This window comes from Pristis pectinata, chromosome 32 (genome assembly GCF_009764475.1).
Source record: "Pristis pectinata isolate sPriPec2 chromosome 32, sPriPec2.1.pri, whole genome shotgun sequence".
Classification (NCBI taxonomy): Eukaryota; Metazoa; Chordata; class Chondrichthyes; order Rhinopristiformes; family Pristidae; genus Pristis; species Pristis pectinata.
Window position 1 is genome coordinate 13,931,526 of NC_067436.1, and position 21,885 is coordinate 13,953,410.

Here is a 21,885-nt window from a genome sequence, read left to right on the forward strand (position 1 = left end):
CCTCAGTCCCACATCCTGCCCACTTTTCAAGCATCCAAAAAAAATATCAACTTCAGTCTTGAATGTACTCGGACTTCCATCATCCCTCTGGAATGGAGAATACCAAAGAGTCACGATTTGAGTAAATAACTTTTCAGCAGCTCAGTGTTAAATATCCACTCCTTTTTCCAGAGCGTAAGCCCCCTGGTTCCAATCCCACTAGCCTGAGGAAAGAACCTCAATATCTATTGATCCCTCTCGGAATGGTGGATGCCTTAATGAGTTCTCATTCTTCTAAACTCCTGTGAGTATAGGCCAGTCTCCCCAAATCTTGTACAACAATCCTCATGTAAAGACTCCACTGCATGGTCTATTATGTGCTTCCTTAGTATGGAGACCCATAATAGACTCCACTGCATGGTCTATTATGTGCTTCCTTAGTATGGAGACCCATACAAAGTCCTCCTTGTGTAGTCTCAGCAATACAGTGGGAGTCCCTGGCCCCCTCATACTCCAAACCCCAAAAAAGAAAACTATCTGGGTCAAGAAGCCCATACATGTGCTGTCATTTCCAAACAAGTTTGGATCTTTCCTGCTTCTTGCATTGTCATTGCATTTAGATCTTGGAACCAAAGCAATGACCTACTTTTGCCTAATCCATCGCAGTACCTCAGTGGTCCCCATTCCACGCTAATTAAACTCCTTTCCCCACAGACAGAGGCCTTACAGGCCAGTTCAAGCATCGCTTCATCTTTTGCACCAAAGTCTTTCACATTCCAAACTCCAGCCTACTTGATCTAATACCATGAAGACAGGAATAGAAGGTGCTTTATAGTGCTGGGTCAGGGCAGCTAAGGGACACTTGGTGCTGCCGATACTGTGTTATGATTTGCAAATCTCCTGGAAGCCTCTGCGTGCATCAGCATGACAGAGCAGGGAGTCCATGAAGATCAACTCTTGCTGAACAACTTATCTAAATGCGGGCAAGTGTTGAAATGCTTACTCTTGAAACAGATTTACTATCTACAAAATGCATTGCATTTACTCACCCAAGCTGCTCGAACAACACCTTCCAAAGTTGCACCAAGGACAAGGGCAGCAGGCTCATGGAGACACCACCACCTGCTGCTTCCCCTCCATGTTGTGCACCATTCGGACTTGGGATAGACACTGGGTCCAAATCCTGTAATTCCCTCCCCAGAGGCACTTTCACCAGAAGGACGACAGTGAAGGTCACCAGCACCTTCAAGGGCAATAAGTCTGGCTTTGCCGGTGATGACCATTTCCAAAAATATATTAAAACAAGAATTAGGCCAGAACTGCTTTTACCATAGCAAAAGAAAGTAACAGTGAGTCAGGCAGCATCTGTGGAGGGAAATAAACAGTCAACTTTTTAGGTTGAGACCCTTCATCTGGACATGAAACATCAACTGTCCATTCCTTCCACAGATGCTGCCTGACCAACCAGCCGAGCTCCCCCAGCAGTTTGTCTTTTGCTCCAGATCCCAGCATCCACAGTCTCATGTGTCTCCATGTTTTTACCAACAGTTAGCACAGTAAATAAAGCCCTGATAATCCAGCAGCCTTGAGACTTTGGTCAGATTTTCCAGATATTGAATGTTACTCCTACTTCTTGAAAGGGGAGTGGAGGCAGGAAAAGTCATGGTTAAACAGTACTTGGCTGTGTACATGAAGTGCTGTGATGTGCAGGGCCACATACATAGAGCTGGAAGATGGGATTGGGCCAAAGAGCTTCTCTTCAACTGGCACTGACGTGGGTGAGTAGTCTCTTTCCTTTCGCAAATTCTTCATAATTCTAAACCTTTGCCAAAGACTTTGGGATAGACATAGGTTCAAAAAAGCACCTGGCCTGCTTGGGGGGCGGGGCGGCACGGCGGTGGGGGTGCGGAATAAACAGTCCAAAGAAAGAATAAGGAAAACAGAATTGGCCACCACCCACAATTGCCTCCAACCCATGCACCATCCTGACTTGGAAATACATTGCCACTTGCATTGTTACAGGACCTCAAGTTTCATGATGATGGCAGCCATTCAGCCCATCAAGTCCATCATACCATCCCATTCCCCACTTACTTCCTTGGAAGCCTATTCTCGCTCACTTGGCTATTACATCAGTGATGCACAGATCTTGTAAATTATGAATAAAGACTATTATTGGTGTTGTAGGTTCTTTAATACATTTGTTTAAAGGGTTGTTTTTTTTTAAAATCAAAAGGTCCTTTTATTCAAAGGCAGGCATGGTAGTTTGTGGGTTAGCATAAGGCTGTTACAGCACCAGTGACCCGGATTCAATTCCAGCCACTGTCTGTAAGGAGTTTGTATGTTCTCCCAGTGTCTGCATGGGTTTCCTCCGGGTGCTCCGGTTTCCTCCCACATTCCAAAGGTGTACGGGTTAGGAAGTTGTGGGCATGTTATGTTGGCGCCAGAAGCATGGCAACACTTGCGGGCTGCCCCCAGGACACTCTATGCAAAAGATGCATTTCACTGTGTGTTTCGATGTACATGTGACTAATAAAAGGTATCTCAGAGATCATTCTACAAAGTGAGACTGTTTTTAATGTGACAATTATGATTGATAAAGTCACATTTACAGGTCCCATCAAAAGCATTTCACATCTAATGGGATTCTTTTGAATAATAGCTCCTGTTATTTTACAGGTCAAAGCAATAACCCAAGACCTCAAGAAATTACAGAGTTATGAACATAGCCCAGTCTATCATGAGAACCAGCCTCCCCATCATTGACCCTGTCTACATTTCCCACTGCCTCAGGAAAGCAGCCAACATAATCAAGGACCCCTCCCACCATGGTCACCTCCTTCCCACCAACTCCCCCCCCCCCCACCCACAATTGGGCAGAAGATGCAAAAGCTAAGGGAACACGTACCTCAAGAACAGTTTCTATCCCACTGTTAAAAGACTCTTGAACAGACCTCTTGTATGATAAAGAGGAACTCCTGATCTCTCAATGTACCTCATCATGGCCCTTGCACCTTATCGTCTACCTGCACTGCACTCTCTCTGTAACTGTAATACTTTATTCTGCATTGTTTTCTTTTCCTTCAATCTGTCTGGATGGCATACAAACAAAGTTTTTTCACCATATCTCAGTACATGTGACAATAATAAACCAATACCAACCAATTTGTGTAGGAAGACAGCAGAATAATCAGTTAACCTCAACAGCCTTAACTCATGCAATGTGCAGCATGCAAAACTCTGTGATGATCTTGCTTTCTGCAGTCAGCCAAACACAGGTTGAACCCCTGCTCCAGAGACGAACACATCCACTTTAAGCTGGACATCCAGTTTTGAAGGCCAACATGTGCTCTCAAACTGAGTCCTCATCAACGTTCTCAGCAAGGGATCCTTTGATTCCATCTACGATTTCAAAGAGGAGAGCCATATCTGGAGTGTGGGACAAAGCTTCTCCTTCACCCAGGATCACCAAAACTGGTAATCTGTTCATTATCACAGGGTTGTGCCCAAACTGCCTGTTGCAATTCTTACATTAGACAGGCATTACACTTCAAAAAGGTACTGGTATCATGATCTGAGGTAATTAGAGACAGTATAGTTTTTCCCTCTGAACTTTTTTTGTAGGTCTTGTCCAACACCACTGCTCACTACCACACATCACCAGAGAATTTCTAACAGAGACAAGAACTCATCCACAGAGCTCACCACTAACACACAATTAGTTATTGAAAATCAAAACAAAGCAGATGCTGGAATTCTGAAATAAGGACAGAAAGTGCTGTAAACACTCAGCAGGTCAGGCAGCATCTGTGGTGATAGAAACAAAGTCTTCAATATATTACACACAGTAACTCAGCCCAGATTAATTCCACCAAGTGTACACATGATCTATCCAGCAGGTGCAGTATCACTTTATATGCCCTAGGTGACCTCATCGTCATCATATGATCAGTTTTCTTAAAGAAACATCACACTCTTTACACTATGAGTGTCACATGAGCAAGGAATTTCATTGTACTCTAATGTATATGAATCTGAATCCTGCCTTCTTTATGTTTTTATATTCCTACATCTGTAAGAGGAAATGCCCTCAGTTTTGGATACATTCACATAGTTATCTCCCAAGGGAGCTTGGGGGCTCAGTCACTGATTCTGTTCAAGACAAAGATTGCAAGGTTTTTAGATAAAAATCAAGGGGTCTGGGGTTGGTGCAAGAAAGTGGCACTGTGTTAAAGATTGGCCGTGGTTCTAGCAGTTTTGGTTTTTGAATGCAATATGTAGTTATCAATGAAAAGCAATAACACTGCAAAGAGTAGGCACATTGAGCCTTCTCTATTATTCAATGTCATGGCTGATTCTGGATTTTAAATCCATTCTTCTGTCCAACTCTTTATCCCTTGATTCAATCATTGTGCCCTACAATTGACATTGGCCTTGACTACATTCAGTGACTGAACATCACAGCCCTTCAATTACACCTCAGTGGCGCAGCTAGAAGAGCCACTGTCTCACAGTTCCAGCAGCCTGAGTGCTGTGTGTGTGTGTGTGTGTGTGTGTGTGTGTGTGTGTGTGTGTGTGTGTGTGTGTGTGTGTGTGTGTGTGAAGTTCACAAATTCTCTCTGTGACCCCGTGTGCTTGTTTTGTGTGCTCTAGTTTTCTCCCAGATTCCAAAGATGTGCAAGTCAGTAGATTAATTAGCTGCTGTAAATTGCCCCTAGTGTGTAGGTGAGTGGTAGAAGCTGGGGGAGTTAGTGGGACTGAGAATAAAATGGGATTAGTGTAGGATTAGTGTAAATGGGTGCTTGATGGTTGGCATAGACCTTATGGGCCAACGGGCCTGTTCTGTGCTGCATGAACATCCTCATCTTGAAATTATGCCCTCTAGTTCCTGCAGATGATACCAGTATAGTTGGAGGGACAAGTAGTGTCACAGGGGCAGAGAGTCAGATTGGGAGATTGCACGAAGAAGCGATAGGTGGAATACACTATCGGGAAGTGTCGGGTTATGCACTTTGATAGGAAGAATAAAAGTGTAGACTATTTTCTAAATGGGGAGAAAATTCAGAAATCAGACATATAAAGGGACTTGGGAGTCCTAGTTTAGGATTCCCTAAAGGTTAATTTACAGGTTGAGTCGGCAGTAAAGAAGGCAAATGCAATGTTAGCATTCGTTTCAAGAGGACTAGAATATAAAAGCCAAGGACGTACTGCTGAGGTTTTATAAGGTGTTGGTCAAATCACATTCGGAATATTGTGAATAATTTTGGGCTCTGTATCTAAGTAAGGATGTGCTGGCCCTGGAGAGGGTTCAGAGGAGGTCCAGAAGAATGATCCCAGGAATTAAAGGCTTCAAGTATGAGGAGCATTTGATGTCTCTTGGCCTGTACTGGATGGAGTTCAGAAGGAATGGGGGGGGGGATCTCATTGAAACCTGCCGGATACTGAAAGGCCTGGATAGAGTGGATGTGGAGAGGATGTTTCCATTAGTAGGAGAGTCCAGGATCCGAGGGCACAGCCTCTGAATAAAGGGGCGTCCCTTTAAAACTGAGATGAGGAGGAATTTCTTCAGCCAGAGGGTGGTAAATCTGTGGAATTCATTGCCACAGAGGGCTGTGGAGGCCAAGTCATTCGGTGCAATTAAGGCAGAGATTGATAGGTTCTTGATTAGTAAGGGGTTAAGAGTTATGGGAAGAGGCAGGAGAGTGGGGTTAAAAAAAAAATCAGCCAGGATTGAATGGTGAAACAGACTCGATGGGCCGAATGGCCTAATTCCCCCACCTATATCTATGGTCTTATGACCTTATTTCTTAACCTTCTATCTCCTAAACACTGGAAGTGAGTGCAAGCTAATCTTACAGTCCTTCCTCATCTCAGCTCTCAAACCTCCTCAAGTACATCTACACTGTATCGCAGGTATATCCTTTCTTGGGTGCAGAGATGAAAATTGCACACAGTACTCCCATTGTGATCTCATGGACAGCGGTGGAGAATATATTGGGTGTTCTGGGAATGACTAAACAATGAACCAGTGTTTCAGAAGTGGATTGAAGGAGATTCGAACTCTAGAGCTTCATATCTGGTGAATCCAGTGATTCTCCACTCCTGACTCAGACCTCATTTTCCAAGTGACAGACACAATGTGTTTGTCTCATACTGGCTTAACACCTCATCTAAATGAATGTCCATTAACCTAAAGAGGTAAAAACTGCTTTCCACTTAATCCTGTAAACTAGTCTGAAGGGCACATTGGACTGAACTTGCCTCAGAATCCCACTGGAATGGAGTAGATACTATGGTTCACAAAGCTGACCAGAACCAAGTGGATATAACCAGTAATAATGGCTGAACCGACCAGCAACAAGAGAAGAGTGAGAAGTGGCCTTAAGAGGTCTTTAAAATTATGAAAGATTTTGGCAGTGGAGATGTGACAAAGGTGACTTCACAAACAGGTGTAGATGAATCCAATTTTTGACCTAGAGAGATTGGTTCAAGCATGAAATGGCTTTACTGAGAGAGGGTGGTCTGAGTATGAAATGCCTTCACCCAGAGAGAGTGGTTTGAGTATGAAGTGCCTTTCCCTAGTGAGAGTTGTTCGAGTATGAAATCTGATTCCACAGAGTCTAGTTGCAGTAGAGAGTAGAGATAGATGTAAGGGCAGCTGGGTATGCAGAGAAGAATAAGAGACAACCTCGCTGATAGGAATTGGAAGTATTAATATCAGTACAGACCTGTTGGGCCAAATGGCCCCTTTCCTGGATGCAAGTTCCATGTAATTCCCTGAACCCATCCTATATCTTAATCAATCAATAAGTGACCTTTGCTTTCGCTCTGCGCCAGAGCTGGTGAAATTTGTCTCTTCCAATACTTTATTTCTCAATGTTAGAGAACACTGTTTTGATTTAATTCCAAAGCATTGTTGAAATCTGATAGAATATTGATTAAGGTTCATGAAAAAGACCTCTCGTGTGCTTTCTGCTTTCAGTTAAATGCTGGATAGGATTTCTGTCAGTTCTTGATCTGCTTTGAAGGCTAGCCCTGGGGCTACAGTAAATCCAAACGTGTTGAGATTTGACTGTGTAAAATTGAACACACTCTGCATGACGGATGAAATAGATAACAGAAGAATGACCCAATAATATGAGATGGTTAATGGGAAATGAAAGAGAGTGGGAGAACACCATGGTGATGTAGCAGTTAGTGCGGCTGCCTCACAGATCCAGGGACACAGGCTCAATCCTGACCTCAGGCGCTGCCTGTGTGGAGTTTGCACATTCTCCGTCTAACTACATGAGTTTCTGTCAGGCACTCTGGTTTCCTCCCACATCCCAAAGATATGCTGGTAGGTTAAATGACTACTGTAAATTATCCCTAAGTGTAGGCAAGAGGCAAAAAAATCTAAGAAGATATTTTTACTATTCTTCATTCAAGGGATGGGGACTTTGCAGGCTGAGCCAGCATTTAGTTTCCCATCCCTAGAAGGTGGTGGTGAGCTGCCTTCTTGAACTGCTGCAGTCCTTGAGGTGTGAGTATACACTCAGGAGTTCCAGGATTTTGACCCAGCAACGGTGAATGGAACGGTGATATATTTCCAAGTCAGGATGGTGTGTGGCTTGGAGGGCAACTCCCAGGGGGTGGTGTTCCCCGTGCTTTTGCTGCCCTTGTCCTAGCTGGTGGAGGTGGTGGGTTTGGAAGGTGCTGTCTGAGGAGTCTTGGTGAGCTGCTGCAGTGCATCCTGTCGATGGTACAAACTGCTGCTGCTGTGCACACAGGAGAGAGAATAAGTTGCAGAGATACAGGGAAATAAGGAGATCGGAACGGGACTGATGGGATTGTTCTGCTGGGAGCTAGCATTATCCCAATGGCATGAATGGCCTCCCTTCTCTGTTGTAATAAATAACAAGGGAACAAAAGGATAAGCTGATAAGAGACATGAAGATGACTGAGGAGGGGGCAAGTGTGGAATCAAGACCTGTGGCGTATATTTGATATAATCCCCCCCGATCATTTGGATTGGGGGGGCTAGTTTTGTTTGTTATGAATGTGGAGAGATGAGGAAATTTAATAAGTGTCTTTAAATCTCTTCTGCTGCTGCTACTTGGCTGATATCAGAAACGTTGCCAGGATTGATTTTAAACCCTTTGCTAAATTTGACCAGGTAACTTGTTTACTGACAGCCTGGAGAGCAAAATCTTTAAATCTGAGCAGGTGGCAAATTCATCTGCCTAAGACAAGCTGGGTCCTTCTTTATATCTGGTCATCAGAACTGAAATATGAACTCTGAATAAATTGGGAGAAATCACTGTAGTATGAAATCAACGGAGAAGGAATGGAAAGCAATAGGGATCATTTCAATTAAATGTTTTATTGAGGAACAGAAGGATAATCCTGATTTCTCTTCCCATGGACATGTCACATCCTCCTAGTGGACTTATGGACATGCAAACGCTTTCTTTCCCTACAACTATTGGATTCCCATCCTCAGGAAAATTAACATTTTAGAAGAACTGCAGATGTGAGAAATCTGAAATAAAAAACAGAAAATGCTGGAAACACTCAGCAGGTCAGGCAGCATCTGCAGAGAGCGAAGCAGAGTTAACATTTCAGGTCAAATACCCTTCATGAGAACTGGGAAAGAGACAAAACACGTTAGTTTTAGGTAGCAGAGAGATTGGACGAGGGGTGGGAGAATCTCTTTGATAGGGTGAGACCAAATAACCTAATATGGCAGGTAGCTGCACTTAAAATCAGATTAAGTCTCTTTGTGTGCGTTGTTAACGGTAAGGCTATGGGACATGCCCAGCACGCCAGACTATACAAAAAAGGAAATCAAGAGGTCAGGGAAAGCCAAGCCAAGATGATGGTAGGCAAAAGTGGTTGTTCTCAGATAAAAAGAGAAAGAAAAGAGTTATCTAAAGTTGGAGAATTTGACAGTGAATTGTGCAGGTTCAGGAAAATTATCTGATTTTTCCTTCTCTGACACACTGTGGATGGTCTCAGGTTGAACTCCCTATTTTCTGGAGTAACTCCTGCTACGTCTGACTTTATATTCCTTTATCTACACTGGAGCTTCAACTTTTCACGGTGAAAAGCTGAAGCTCCAGTGTAGACCCCTCTAGAGCATTACTTCACCTCTTGTCAGTCAAGGAATCCTTTCCCGCTATCATCTCTCCCTTTCTACAACTTACTAACAATGGCTCATCTCCAGGGTATGTTCAGTTTTGAAACTTTCCGAGTTCCTTCTGAAGGTCCAGATAACCATAAGAAATAGTAACAGAATTAGGCCACTTGGCCCCTTTTGCCTGTCCCGCCATTCAATGTTCAGAGTTGATCTGATTGTGACCTCAGTCCCACTTTCCCCACCTGCTTCCCAAACCCTTGACTCCCCTGTAGATCAAAAATCTGTTCATCTCAGACTTAAATATATTCAATGATCCAGCCTCCCTGTTTCCTAGGGTAGAGAATTCCAAAGATTCCCAACCCATCCAACACCTATAAGCACTTTTCTACCAAAGAGATCCCTTAAAATAGCCTACTCTTCACCACCACTTCACCATTACTCTCCTTGGAGCAACAGAGGATGAGGGGGGACCTGATAGAGGTGTTTAAGATGATGAGAGGCATTGATCGTGTGGATAGTCAGAGGCTTTTTCCCAGGGCTGAAATGGTGGCCACAAGAGGACACAGGTTTAAGATGCTGGGGAGTAGGTTTAGAGGAGGTGTCAGGGGTAAGTTTTTTACTCAGAGAATGGTGAGTTCGTGGAATGGGCTGCCGGCAACGGTGGTGGAGATGGATATGATAGGGTCTTTTAAGAGACTTTTGATAGGTACATAGAGCTTAGAAAAATAGAGGGCTATGGGTAAGCCTAGTAATTTCTAAGGTAGGGACATATTCAGCACAGTTTTGTGGGCCGAAGGGCCTGAATTGTGCTGTCGTTTTTTCTATGTTTCTATGTTTCTACATGGTGATTATCCTCAACTCCAAAGGTGCAATCGATCTGCTGACAACATATGATGTTGATGTCAAATATGATGGCAGAATATATTATTAATGGTCGGACTCTTGGCAGTGTGGAGGATCAGAGGGATCCTGGGGTCTGAGTCAATAGGACACTCAAATCAGCTGCGCAGGTTGACTCTGTGGTTAAGAAGGCATATGGTGTATTGTCCTTCATCAATCGGGGAATTGAATTTAGAAGCCGAGAGGTATTGCTGCAACTACATAGGTCCCTTGTCAGACCCCACTTGGAGTACTGTGCTCAGTTCTGGTCGCTTCACTACAGGAAGGATGTGGAAGCCATAGAAAGGGTGCAGAGGAGATTTACAAGGATGCTGCCTGGAATGCGGAGCATGCCTTATGAAAGCAGGTTGAGGGAACTCGGCCTTTTCTCCTTGGAGCGACGGAAGATGAGGGGGGGACCTGATAGAGGTATATAAGATGATGAGAGGTATTGATTGGGTAGATAGTTAGAGGCTTTTTCCCAGGGCTGAAATGGTGGCCACAAGAGGACATAGGTTTAAGGTGCTGGGGAGTAGGTATAGAGGAGATGTCAGGGGTAAGTGTTTTACTCAGAGAGCGGTGAGTGTGTGGAATGGGCTGCCGGCAGTGGTGGTGGAGGCGGATACGACAGGGTCTTTTAAGAGACTGTTGGATAGGTACATGGAGCTGAGAAAAATAGAGGGCTATGGGTAAGCCTGGTAATTTCTAGGGTAGGGACATGTTTGGCACAGCATTGTGGGCTGAAGGGCCTGAACTGTGCTGTAGTTTTTCTATGTTCTATGTTTCTAACATCTGGTGATTCAACTTGTCTCCTGAAAGTTTGGTGTTGACTTGTTTATTCACAGAGTTACTTCAGTGATTGATTATGCTCACTCAGCAGCATCAAGCATCTATGCTAGTCTTTGTGTCACGTGACCCAAATCTTGTACCAATTTGTCAACATGTTCCTCGTTGTTAAGTCATATGATCCGTGTCTCTGTGGAACCTGCAGTTATTGGAAATATATCCCAATTCTCCAGCTCTGTTTGATTTTTGGAACAGGTGGTACACAGTTAATTGAATTGTTGTACAGGAGCTCGTGAACTTCAAACAATAACATTACTGAGTCATTACAAACTTAGGCATCAAAATTCATTCTTCAAGTTTCTGCGCTATATGTGCTGTATAGTAGCAAAAGTATTTCTCCGTCTCCGCCACATCTGCTCTCAAGATGAGGCTTTCCATTCCAGGACATCCGGAATGTCCTCCTTTTTCAGGAAGCGTAACTTCCCTTCTGCTGTGGTTGATCGAACCCGCTCTCACATCACTTCTGTTTCTCATACTTCTGCCCGAAATGTTGACAATTCCTTTCCTCCCACAGATGCTGCTCGACCCGCTGAGTTCCTCCAGCAGGTTGTTTGTTGCAGCAAAAGTATGTTGTAATATAGTTCTGAAATACAATTAATCAAATCAATGGAAGTGAATTTTGGAAGGAGAGTATAATTTGTTTACTCCGTGTTCAGAAAATACAATTGAGGGTAAATTTATACCCTTGCCTGAATTGTCAATGAAGGGTGATTAATTGTTACGTATATCTAATCTCCAATATTCTGGTCAAAGTTTAGTGTCTGTAGATAATCCACTCCTGATTTTAAGAGGGTATGAAGAAAAATAGGAGAATTTGTAGAACATAAACACTGGTATAAACCTGTTGGCTCATCCAACTTCCATGTTATACAGTCTAAAATCTAGGAAGCATGCGTGGGCCATTCAGCCCTCTGAGTTGGTGCTACCATTGGAAATGGAATTGGAATTGGTTTATTATTGTCACATGTACCCAGGTACGGTGAAAAGCTTGTCTTGCATACCATTCATACGGATCAATTTATTACACAGTGCATTGAGGTAGTACAAGGTAAAACAATAACAGAATGCAGAACAAAGTGTAGAACGATTACAATAGAAGTAATGAGCGGATCGGCAGGGAACAGCTTGCTATGAGTCGCAATGTTCCGGTGCCACCTTGCCAGAATTTCGAAGAGATGACTGCTGATCACCCACTTTCCTGCGTGATCCCTGAAGTACCTTGATTATTGGTGTCCAAACTCCTATTGAAAATATATCCATTGATCCCAGTTTCAACAGCTGAGCATCCACAGCCCCCTGAGGTAAAGAATTCCAATGATTTACAATGGGTGAAGAAATTTCTCCTAAATGGCACAAGCCTAAATGGCCTGCACTCTCCCCTGAAACCCTTAGTTCTGGACCTCAGCATCTAGGATCGTTGACAAATTGGCACAAGAATTGGGTCACGTGACGCAAAGACTAGAATAGATACTTGAAGCTGCTATAAAAGTAACTGGAAATGTAAGGGTTAATAATGTACAGCTGTTATTGCTTCAACCATGGTGTGACTATAGTTATGACTGCAAGATGTGCAGGTGCTTGGGTGAAACCGAGAGTACTTAAGGCATATCTTGTTTTGCTAAAGTTTGCTGTAAGCAATTACCCAAGTACGTGCAACTCCACATGTAGGCATCTTTAAATTAAGTGTAAAAGGAGGGACACAAACATGTAAATCTTTGAGTGGGGATCAGTACAGAGCACGCGTTACACTGTTTACTCTTTCTCTGTCTCCCTCACTCCTGCTAGCATTAAATAATAAAGCATTAATTGTACACTCCTTGGTTCTGCTGTTGTCTACTTTATTACAGCGCAGGTCGACTTTCACACTGCTGAGTGAGCATAATCAATCACTGAAGTAACTCTGTGAATAAACAAGTCAACACCGAACTTTCAGGAGACAAGTTGAATCGTGCTCAGACACCTATACAATTCAATGAGATCAACTCTCCTTCTCCCTCTCCAGCAAGCACAGGCCAAACCCCTCCAATATCTCCTCCTTGTCTTGGTCCTTCAATCCCAATGGCATGTATCCACAGTTCACCACCTCTAAGGCAAGTCTATCTTTCCTATTTACAGAGACTAGAGTGGCTCATGATTTCTCAAAGTCACTTTGCTCATCAAAGTCTTATACACAAGCACCAAGACTTCCTAACATTTATATTCCAAACCCCTTGCAACGAAGGCCAATATGTGCCTTTTTGATCAGGTTCGGTGAACGTCCCCTCACTTGGGAAGATCTGTTTAATGTGAGATTAGCACTTTCATTTCTATCATGTTTTTCACAGCTTCAGGTACTACTGGAGTACGGAGACACAAAGGAATGCAGATGTAAAAAACAAACCCAGAAGAACTCAGGAGGTCAGGCAGCATCTGTGGAGGGAAAGGGATAGTTGACGTTTCAGGACAAGACCCTGCATCTGGACTGAGACTGGAGCATCAGTCTGGATTTTTGTGTTCAAGTCCCCAAACTGGAAATTGAATCTAACCCCAATCATATTACGGGTCCTCCCCAGGTTCCTGTGAACTGTTCATAACCCAAACAGTTCCCAAGTTGGAAATGCAGCTGAGAACCAAGCTCCCACCCAGCAGAAGATGCCTGCAGCCCCCGTAGCAGCTGGCAAATCCATCCCACCAGTCTCCCAAACACTCCCAAGTATGTACGGGCTGTACATAAGTTAGGTGTTCATAAACTGAGGAGGAGCTGTAACCAGTTTGACCTACAGTATATATGATTCCAGACCCATCAATATTGACTCTGAATTGACCTTGGAAACACTCAGTTCAAGGGCAATTAGGGGTGGACTCTGAACGCTAGTGATGTCCAGATCCTAAAAAGTACTGAAGATGCTAGAAATCTACAATAAAATAGAGACAAACAGGAAATGCTCATTATTTCGGGCAGACTGACTGTACTCACCAATAAGCAACAACCAGTCTGCTGGAGGAACTCAGTGGGTCAAGCAGCATCAGTGGGAGGAAAGGAATTGTCAATGTTTTGGGTCAAAACCCTGCATCAGGGCCAGAAACATCGATAGTTCCTCCCCCCCACCCCCCACAGATGCTGCTCGACCCACTGAGTTCCTCCAGCAGATTGCTTGTTGCTCCAGATTCCAGCGTCCGCCATCTCTCATGATCAATTCCCATTGGTTTTAAACTCCAGGTTAATCCCTTTCAATTGCTCCTCATTGGATCACTCTCTTGTACTTGCAATCAATGTCCCAGAGCTGGTGTAAGGTAATTGACCTGAAACCTTAGCTCTTGTTTCTCTCTCTGCAGATGTTGCCTGACCAGCTGGGTACTTCCTGTTGTCACACACGCACCAACAAACCAGGCATCTCACTTTAAGTGTATCAAATGGACAGGTAGAAGTGCTGAGTTATTCCCTTTTGCAGCTTGCTTTTGGCCGTTGTCGGTAGATTTTGGAAAGGGCACTGCCTCAACACATCGGCAGAACAAACTGCAGCCTCCACTGAAAGCAGATTTGAGTAAATCAATACAATATTTGGTCGTGAGATAAATCTTAACCAACGACAGAAATTAAATGCGTCAGGAAGCTTAATTATACAGATCCTGATGTATGTTGGTCTTTGGTACAGATACAGGATGGTAGAAAAATGTATGGCGTCCCCAGCAGGTTTTTGAAACCGACAACTTTGTTACAAAGATCACCATCTATCAGTTTTACCTTGGTTCATAGAACACAGAACATAGAACACTACAGCACAGTACAGGCCCTTCAGCCCACAATGTTGTGCCAACATTTTATCCTGCTCTAAGATCTATCTAACCCTTCCCTCTCACATAGCCCTCCATTTCTCTGTCATTCATGTGTCTATCCAAGAGTCTCTTAAATGTCCCTAATGTATCTGCCCCCACAACCTCTGCCGGCAGTGCGTTCCACACATCTACCACTCTTTGTGTAAGAAACTTATCCCTGACATCCCCCTTATACCTTCCTCCAATCACCTTAAAATTATGTCCCCTCGTGTTAGCCATTGTCGCACTGGGAGCCTGTTTGGAGACTGTTTCGAGAGATGCAAACTTGCCTTCAGGAAACTGGAAGAATTTTATATAAGGATCTGCAAGAACAGGGAATTTATGAGGTTTAATTGCAACGCATCCCATTAAACACCTGTTTTTACTCTGTGTGAAACAAACAAGCGATTACAGAGCAACACTGACTATATGTCTCGCATTTAATAATAGCACATGACAGCCTCTGCAGCTGTTTTACAAGGAACAGCACAGCTGTTCACAAACCACCCACTTAGTTGTGAGTGAAATTGCTTCGGAAATGGGACGAATCTGCCAGCGGATGTGCCAATAACTGGGCAATTCCCCAGTGGAGGCTGGAGTTGAGTCTTCCTTTCAGCTGAGCCCCGCTGCAGGACCTTGGTACTGCACCTGTGGCATCCCACTTGGAGTCCAGTGGGACAAGAGGCAATTTCCATGGATTGTCCGACTCTCAGCTGGGAAATCTGCCCACTGAATCCGCACCAGGGCAGTCAGCTGAAGTCTGCAACCGATGGGAGAAATCAGCTGCTGGGAGAAACATTCAGATAGTTTAATTATTTCCACTGTGTGTGTGTCTGTGTGTGTGTGTGTCCATCTCCCTTTAGCTGTTTAACTGTTCGCTATTCACGACGAGATGTTATGTCAGCATCTCTTTCTAAAATACTGGAAAATAGCCAGTATTAAATGAAAAGAAATGACTCATTAAGGAAAAGGACTTACAAAGAGGGAGGGACCATTTCTTATCGTGTGTGCTAAGTCCACAATTGGCAGCTGGTTCCAGCCTGTCCTACAACACTATATAGACATTGAGAGCAATTGGTTGCATGGGACCATTCTTATAGATGTACACACCCTGAGGTGCACGCAATAATACTGCTCTGATCTGTCGACTGCGGGCTCACTTAGTTGTCTATTGACGCTGCTTTTGCCGTTTGCCATGCATGTTGTCCTGAGTTGTAGTCATGACTGATACAGATCCTTCTTTATTTCTCATTGAACAGCATCGGTCTCTTTGGTTTGGTATTAACTTTAGAACCAACAATATGTTGCAAATTGTTATGAGGTAAAATCATAGCCCACATGAATGTTCAGTTTTGAGCTGCCCAACTTGTTATGTTGGACAATGCTAGCGCCACAGAACATTACTGGAACATGTCATACACACCCTTCACACCCAACAGATGAAAAACACTATGACGCTGGAGGAACTCAGCAGGTCAGGCAGCATCCGTGGAGAAAAGCAGGTGGTCAACGTTTCGGGTCAAGATCCTTCTTCAGGACTGAAGATATGTCAGTCTTCGGCCTCCTCCACTGCCAGGAGAAGTCCAAGCGCAAACTGGAGGAACAGCACCTCATTTACCGTCTTGGAACCTTGCGGCCTAATGGCATGGACATTGAATTCCCCCACTTTAGGTAACCCTCACCCCCCTTCCTCACAACCACCCCCTCCCCCACCGCCATGCTTCTTTTCTTCCTTTTCCTAGCCCTTTTTTCCCTCTCTCTCCTTACCTTTGACCCATCCCCTGGTGGATCTCTTACCTGCATCTATCACCACCCTGTGCCCACCCGGCCTCCCCTCTTTTGTCCACCTATCACTGCTCTGCTCTTCCCTCCTATATATTGGGCTTCCCCTTTTCCTATCTTCAGTCCTGAAGAAGGGTCCTGACCTGAAACGTTGACCGCCTGCTTTTCTCCACGGATGCTGCCTGGCCTGCTGAGTTCCTCCAGCATCGTTGTGTTTTCCATCTAGATTCCAGCATCTGCAGTCCTTTGTTTCTCTTCACACCCAACACACCCTTTGGCCCACTGAGTCCATGTCGACCACCAAGCACCCATTTACACTCATCCAACATCTACCCCTTTTATTCTCCTACTAGATTCTCCCTCTCACCTACACACGTGCAATTTACAGCAGCCAATTAACCTACCAGCCTGCATGTCTGTGGGAGGTGAGAGGAAACTGGAGTACCTGGGAGAAACCCCCACAGTCACAGGGAGAATGTGTAGACTCCACAGAGAAGCATCAGGAGACAGGGTCGAACCCAGGTTGTTGGTCCTGAGAGCCAGCAACTTTGCTAGCTATGCCATTATGTCATAATTAAGTGCAAAGATGGGATATATCTCCACAATGATTGTGTGCTGTAAACTTATTTTACGGTTATGTAGTTCAGTATTCACTCAGCCTGTCAATGGTTCCTTCCATACCTGACCCATACAATCTGTCAGATTGGATACCAGACTCCATCTCGCACATCTGTGTTGAAATTCATTGCCATTTAAATGGGGACAAGAATGAATTGGGAGTACAAATCTTCTACTATTAAACAGAGGGAGGTAGAAGTTTGTCCTCTGGTTTGTACCCTACATGGAATGACCCTAATAGAACTGAATTACACAAGTTCAGTAGGCGTGCATTTAGCGACTCCCTCAGCAATCCCAGTAATGTACTGACTGCATTTATAAGTTGATGTCCTTCATGCGATATTTCAATCAATTAATCTTTGACGTGCCATTACCTTTTAGTACAGCAACTAGAATTTAAAGGAACAGAAGATGGGGCAGAGATGTGTCACAGAGTTATACAGCACAGAAACAGACCCTACAGCCCATCTGGTCCATGCTTCCCCACTGCCATCAGGTTCTTGAACCGACCTGAAAAACCCTAACACTACCCCGGACTAGATTTCCTTTTTTCTCTCCCTCAACTTGCACTCGTGTCGTTCAGTTTATTATTCTTTATTTTGTTGTGTCTAATTTATGTTAACTTAAATTTATGCAATTGATGTTTGTCATGTCTGTAACGTACTGTGCTGCTGCTGCAAAAAGCTAATTTTCATGGCATTTATACCCTGGGTATGTATGCCCACGACAATAAACTTGAACTTGATGGTGTCAGTAAGCCACTCGGTGAAAAGTATTTAAGGTCCTCACCCAAGGTACCTTCTACATGCTTGCTGTCCTCAATGTTTCTTCCAAGTGATGTCCAAGAACAGTGCCTTTGCACTGTTCACTGAAAGGATAAAGGAACCAATCAGCACACACTCCCAGGCTACATTCCCACCACTGAGGTTCTAATCACACTCAGTGAGCTCCATTGGATAGGCCACGTCGGCTGCATGCGCAACACCAAACTCTCGAAACAGACACTCTGTTCCGGGTTCTGTCAGAAGTAGAGATTAGCATCCTTGAGATTCAAGGATGGTGCTCAAAGCTTCCTTGAAAAAGATGCAAATCCACACCAACTCTTGGGAATCTGACTGCTCAAAGTGGAGAAGGAGGATTCGAGTTGATGCTGAGAAACACAAATCTGTGAATCGGAAGCACACAGAAGCTCTGCGTAAATGAAGGACAGAAGCACCTCACAAATATCCATCTGTCCACTCGTCAGGCACCTCTTATCCAATCTGTGGAATAGTCTGCTGTTCCTTAGAATCCAGAAAATCAGATTGAAAGCAAGTCACCTTAAATCCTGAGGGATGACCTGAGAAAAGATGGATCAATAAAGAGATTGCATTGTAACTCAAAACTTGTAAAATATTATTCTACTTGACACATACAGAGTGTGATGTTTTTCTCTCCGCTCCCAGTGTGAATTATTGCATCCACAGAGTGTAAGAACGTTCATTTGCAATGATTTCATAATTGAGTACACAATCTCCTGTTGAGTACAATGATGTTATCTCTTAACAGGAGTACTATTAGATGTTTTAAATTATGATTAATCTTGCTTATTCCAAACAAGGGAAAAGCTGAGAAATGTTCAGACCAGCAGAATGTGAACATTCTTCAGAAATCTACTGACCCAATTCATGCACGGTCAGCGGTGGGAGGGTGGTGGAGGAAATAGAGATAGAGAGAGAGAGGGGGGAGATACTGGAACAACACACCAACTGCTGGAGGAACTCCGCAGGTAAGGCAGTGTCTGTGGAGGGAAATGGGTGGTCAACATTTTGGGTCAAGACCCTTCATCTGGACCCCATTTGGGAGTATTCCAGGTTAAATTTGGTTGTCCATAAATTTGGTTTTTCTACCTTCTTGCAACTCCAATAAGATTTACACTGCAACCACAACAACCTCTCTTCAAAACCCCCCTTTCAATAATAAATTATCTAGTTCATGGCTCAAGACACTATCAACGCCGAAAGTTATAAGGGAGATTCTGAGAATCACCACTCTATAGGAAGGATATGGTTGTGTCAGAAGAGTGCAGAGGAGATTCACCAGGATGTTGCCTGGATTGGAGGACTTTAGTTATGGGGAGAGATTGGACAGGCTGGGCTTGTTTTCCTTGCAGTGAAGGAGGCTGAGGGGAGACCTGATAGGGGTATATAAGATTATAAGAGGCAACGATAGGATAGATAGTCAGGATGTTTTTTCTATGGTAGGGGTAACCAAAAGGATGGAGGTTTATGATGAGAGGAAGGAGTTTTAAAGGGGATTTGAGGGGAAAATTAATAGATGAGAATGGTTGATATCTGGAACTCACTGCCAGAAGAGGCGGTGGTGTCAGGTATAATCACTACATTTGAGAGACATGTAGACAGGCACTTGAATAAGCATGGCATTAGATGGATGTGAGCCTCATGTGGGAGTGGGATTAGAAAGGTAGGGATGGACATGGTGGGACAAAGGGCCAGATTCCGTGCTGTACAACTCTATGACTCCAATGTAACATAAGAAATAGAAGGAATCCATTTAGCTACTCTCAGCCAATCATGTCTAATCTTCTACCTCTGTGCATTTTCCAGCACTATCCCCATATCCTTTGATTCCCTTGATATCCTATTGATCTACATCCCTCCTGGGAAGAGAATTCCAAAGATCAATTACCTTCTGGATGACGAACTTTCCTCCCCTCCCATTCCTGAATTGCCAACCCCATATTCTAAGACAGTGACTCTCAACTCCCTAGCCATGGGAAACATCAACCTATCATCTACCTGTTAAGCCCTGTAGGAGTTCTATATGTTTCAATGAGATCACCTCCCATTTTCTTCAACCCAAAGTATAGCCATTAATTCACCAGACTAATCCAGACAAGACAAATGAAGAAAAGGTAGCTCGGATACACCACATTTTGGGAAACTGGGAGGGTAAACCTCGGAGACACAAGAGACTGTAGATGCTGGAATCTGGAGTAACAAACAAAATGTTGGAGGAACTCAACGGATCAGGCAGCATCTGTGGAGGTAAATAAACAGTCAACATTTCAGGTTGAGACCCTTCATCTGGATCTGCTGAGTTCCTCCAAATTTGGTTTGTTGTTGCAAAGAGAAAACATTTTTGGACCAGTTTCAGAATAATCTGATGCCCTTCCTCAAAGGCTCCTTGTGAGATCTTGCAGTGCACCAACTGGCTACCATGTTTCCTATGTTGTGTCTATGCTTCAAGCAGCTTGTAAAGCACTTTGGCATGTCCTGAAGAAACACTTCATTAACTCTTATCTTTGCATTAGTCAGCCAACGTAATGGATTGGCTTCAATATTCTCATGACTGTATTCCATGTGTAGAGGTAGGACAAGGAATATTGATGTCCTTCACTTGCATCTTCATGATATCTGTTAACATTGCCGGCAAAAGTACTGGTTGATGATGCATAGGGGTATTGAGTTAAATGATCTGCAATAATATGCTGCAGTTATTGAGAAAGAAAATCTGTTTTTGTTTCCCCTGAAAAAAATTATAAAAGATGACGAGAGTAATTCCTTGCCACATGGCAACCCACTTCTCTGGTTATATGTCAATGATAATGGAAAAAAAGTCTTGGCTCTACAATGTTAGGAAAGGACGTAAGATAGAATGATATCTAAGTCCCTAAGAGATTACACACACTAGTGTTGCATTGCCTGCAATGTGGAAACTGAAATGATTTGACTGGGGGAAACTGATGGATGGGTAAAAGCCCTTTGGTAACAATTTGCTCATCTGTGCTTGTGGGATCTTGCTATGTGAAACTTGACTCTTGCAGCTGGTGTAATACAACACTGCTGGTCACTTTGGGAAGACGAGAGGTTGGAAAAGATGTTCGCAAATGCAATTCTTTGTTAAAAAAATGTTTTGTTCCACAGTTTACAATCATAACCATAGTCTACTTAAATTTCTCTTTCACTATTACCTGTGAGTAAGAGCACACAGGACAAGTGCCATCAGTTCCAGGAAGATATTGGCATTGACTAAAGGATTCTGTGCAGGCCCTGGGGAGTGCTACAACACAATGTCAAAGTCAAGGTCGAGTTTATTGTCATACGCACGAGTACATGTATGCATTGGTGCAATGAAAAACTTACTTGCAGCAGCATCACCACAGGTGCATAGCATCAGATAAGCAGCATTCACAAGAAAAATATAAATTAAACATAAATTATACACAATTTTTATAAGAGTGAATACAATTAGAACAACAAAAACAAAGTCCACTTTAGTGCAAAGCAATCAAAGTGGTCATAGTGCCGCTAAATTGTAGTAATTGGGGTTGTACTGGTTGGTTCAAGAACTGAATGGTTGAAGGGAAGTAGCTGTTGGTGGTGTGGGACTTCAGGCTTCTGTAACTCCTGCCCGCTGGTAGCTGCAAGAAGATGGCACAGCCCAGAGGGTGGGGATCTTTGATGATGGATGTTGCCTTCTTGAGGCAGTGCCTCCTGTAGATACTACCAATGGTGAGGAGGGATGTGCTTGGGCTGTATTAAGCTCAGTCCATTACTCTCTGTGACTTCTGCATGCCACCTGGCTATGAGCTAACTTGTTAATACTGGCACATAGTGGGATTGGTTCATGCTGGGAGAATGGTCCTTCAGTGTGGGTGAAAAATCCAGTAAATTTCTGGTACTGGGAATGTTTCCTGCTATAATGTTGATCTTCTTGCATCTCTCAGAAGTCGTGTGAGCTTGTTGCCAAGAAATGGATACAGACAGTCTCAACATGAGGCTCAAATAATGCTTTTCTTAAAACAATGAGAATATTGCTCCCAAAATGTATAACGTTGTGTGGAATCCTCTGGTATTTTTACACTG